At 48.7% G+C, this 3682-nt stretch overlaps 1 long non-coding RNA gene across 1 annotated transcript in view; it reads left to right on the top strand.

The window, feature by feature from the left end:
- Nucleotides 1-22: 22 nt before the first annotated feature.
- LOC106724424 overlaps nucleotides 23-3682 on the top strand; it is a 12184-nt gene continuing 8524 nt past the window's right edge. The window contains exon 1 of the long non-coding RNA XR_001360217.1: nucleotides 23-712. This is a non-coding gene — a long non-coding RNA (uncharacterized LOC106724424). The remainder of the gene's footprint in view (nucleotides 713-3682) is intronic.

Here is a 3682-nt window from a genome sequence, read left to right as displayed (position 1 = left end):
CCCCCCGGCGGAAAGGCCCAGGGCGCATGCGCTCCTCCGCCGCCGGCTACCGCTGTTAAACCTTCTAGATGCCAGGGCGCCTGCGCAAGGCCGCCCCGCAGCAGGTGGCACCCACACGGCTCCGCCCCCGAGTCACCTTAACCCACTCGGTGCCAGAGCCGGTAAGCTACAGCGCAACCCTGAAGGAGCAAGACTTCTGCCCCCGCCGAGTCACTTCCCTTCCCCTTCCACCAAACCAAGGCATTTGGGGGGTCGGGGGAGAATCTCCCTCCAGCATGAAGTACCCCAAATAGAGGACCTGGTCTTGAGATATTTGGGAATCTGGTCCAAACTCTGCAGGGTTAGGTAAATTACAGATGCATTTGTTCATTGATTGAATCCGCTGAGCACAGTGCTAGATATATATGGAAGGTAAGAGGACTAACAGAAATCCTGGCCCTCAAGGAATTCACGGTCTACGGGAGTGGAAGAAAAGTAAACAAATAATGCATCAAGTATTGCTAGAATTATTTGGGGAATCGCTGAGCAAGCTAAAGGGATGGGGGTGGGGGGGCATCTCAGAAAAGCCTTCCCAGAGAAGATGCTGCGGTGATATCTAAGCCGAGTCTTGGGGACGAGTAGGAGTTCGCCAGACAGAGAAGCGGGGGTGAGGCGTTCCAGGCGAAGGGAACAGCAGCACGTACAAAACGTACGAAGGCACGGAGGTGTGGAGGTGAGAGCCGGGTTCCGGGTAATGCTAAGTAGTTGATTCCTGTACTAGGCGGGGCGAGGGCGGAGTGCGGGGGGTGGGGTGGAGTGACAGGAGATGGTGCTTGGAGAAGTAACTCATTTTTCTGTTCCAAAAGCTCTTTCCAATTAAAGGAGAGAACAGAACGTGTCTAATGGTAATGGGCTCTCCGGAAGCCAACAAAATAACGCTCAAGTAGAATAAGCAAACGTCTAATTCTAGAGAAAACAAGCCCATCGAAATAAGGAAAATGAATTTTCTTTCACTATTTATTGAGGGTCAACTGCACGCAAGGAGCTGTGCAGGGGAATAGATGGACCTCACAAAGCCTGTTTTCAGCAGTTTATCATCTAGAGGAGAGTTGCCTAGACTGAAGGCAAAACAGGCCCAGCGAACTATGTACAGGACTGTGGAGGAGGGAACCAATTACTTGATGCTCAAATAATCAGGGTGGATTAGGTGTTTGGACTGCAATGTGGAAGCAGGGAAGGAGAGTGATGGAATCCGGCAATATTTCAGATGCCCCAGAGTTTAGGATTTAGAGGGAGGAGTAATGAGGGACAAGGCCAATATCTACGGCTTAGGTTTCAGTGGCAAGTGATGTGCAACCTCTGAGGGTTTTTGAGCAGATATCTGGTATGAGGTTAAAAGAACAAGAGGACTTTTACCTACCACTCGATGTGTACCAAAGTAACAGTCATTCTACAGGGTAGATCACTTCCCCATTTTACAGACTCGGAAACTGAGGCTTAGAGCGGTTAGTATCTTACCCAGGGGAACCCAAATATAGTAGACCCAAGATTTAAACGGATACCTTCCTTGTTCTAAAACCCATATATGCCCTCCTCCCCCCCCCCCACTCCCCCCGACACATACTCTATGATACTTTGTTCTAGAATGGTGGCCAGAAAAAAATAAAAATGAAAGGGAAAGACTTAGTTGCTGAGCAGAGAGGAGGGGGGAGTGAGGGAAGAGTTGCAATTCTTTGTTTTGAGAACAAGAAACTTGTTGGTTGGGAGTAGCTGATTGGGCGGGAGGTGAAGGGTGGTTTACAGGGAAGGGGCAGGTGAGGAGGTGATGATGACCACCTTGTGGAAATATAGAGTTGATCGTTCCAGGAGACATGCAGGTAGAAATATCCAGTATGCTGCGGAAAAGCTCCCTGCTTCCATTCATTCCCAACAAACATTAACTGAGCATCTGCTCTGCAGACAGCAGGATAACCTGCCACAGCTCTTGCAGCCTGCAGGGGAAGACACACCTCTCAGAAGATGACACTCCTAGTACTGGCAGCTTTGAGAGGGCACAGTAGGGGATCTGCCCTAGTCCAGGATCAGGGAAGAGAGAGGAGGGAGGTTTAAGCTGAGATCCTGGTGAGGCTGAGAAGGAAAGGGTGTTCCAGGAGAGATACTTATCAAGGATAATGTCTCAAGTCCTTTGCAAGACCCTTATGGATCTGGCCTCTGCCTGCCAGCCCTACCCTACAGTCTCCAGCCAGCTCACTCTCCCCCGAAACTAAACCACTGTGGTTTCCTGAAGGGGCCACAAGCTCTTGAGTGTCCATATCTTTGCATATGCAGTTTCCTCTGCTCAGTCGGCCTTTGTCCCTTTCTTTGGGCCCCCAAGTCAGTTTTAGGGTTTCTTTCCCCAAATTCCCACTGTACCTCCAATCTCATTGCAGCATTGTTGATGCCCCACTGCCTCCCACCCCGTGCTCTGCAAGCTGCAGAACAACAGGACTACGCCTTTTCACAATTGTAGTCCCAGCCCAAGCGCAGTGCATGGAGTGAATACATGGGTGGATGGATGGGAGGACAAATAAATAACAGAGGTTGACAAGAGATAAAGGCATGGCTGCCTCTCTGTGCAACGTGATATTTGAAGCTAAGGAAGTGGGTGAGATCTCAGAAGAGACTAGATGCCTAAGAGAACAGAAAACAAAAAAAAAAAGTATGCACTTCCTTTTAAAATGCAACACTGATAAAACAGACTCTGAGAATGTCTCTGAAAAATACGTGCATATGGGCCAGATTTGGAAGGGGAACATTTAAAAGTAAAAATAGGAATTGTGTTGAAATAAAACAATTGTGGGTGACCAAAAAAAAAAAAAAAAAAAAAAAAACCACAACAACAAAAACAACCACACAACAACCACCCTTCAACATTTGTGACATTGTCTTTCTGATTAAAAAAATTCTTTTCTACAGACACAGATTCAGCAACTTGAGAGAACGCTGCCCAGAATCATTTTGTGCAGAGAAAAAAGCCACGCTAGTGACAGTAGGATTTTGAATGTGTGTGTGACTGATGTTAAAGAGCAAACAGAAATTGGAGCAACAGGCAAGTTGTGAAGTAAAAGTTACCCTGGTGTGAAAACCTGCCGTAACTGTAGCAAAATTTGCTAGTGACAAACTGCTACCTCAGTTACTCCGGATGCACAAATTAATCACCACCCGTCCCTCCTTTCGGTTGGGGCTTACGGTTGTTTTTAATCAAAAAGGGTTTCCGTGCTTTGCTTTTGGTGAGTTGTGGTGCTACCACCTGCTGGTAAGAACTGGGCATTGCCCTGGCATGTACTGAACCTTGAAAGCCCACAAGAAACTAGCCTAACTGTTGACCCCCTCCCTTGGGAGCTGCCCAAGACCACCTCTGGCGCATCCTCGGAGCCCACATTTCTGAGTTTCCCTTTTGGGGGGAAGAACCAGAGAGCCAGCGACAACCTAAACTTGGTCCTTTGAAATTCTACTCCCACCTGCTCAACTCATCTTGGAAGTTTTCGTCTTAGAATTTCTTTGGCTCAAGTTGTGAGCCAAGACTGCATCCACCTCTCGGGCTTCAGGGTGGCCTCTGCTGCTGAGCCTTCCCTTCCTCTGGCTCTTGACTCCGTCTTCATCACCGGGTCAGGCCCACACACCATCCTTCCTTGGGGGCTGCCTACTGATCATCCCCCCGCGG

This window comes from Myotis brandtii, unplaced genomic scaffold (genome assembly GCF_000412655.1).
Source record: "Myotis brandtii unplaced genomic scaffold, ASM41265v1 scaffold825, whole genome shotgun sequence".
NCBI classification, from domain to species: Eukaryota; Metazoa; Chordata; class Mammalia; order Chiroptera; family Vespertilionidae; genus Myotis; species Myotis brandtii.
This window is presented reverse-complemented; position numbering and strand designations above follow the sequence as displayed.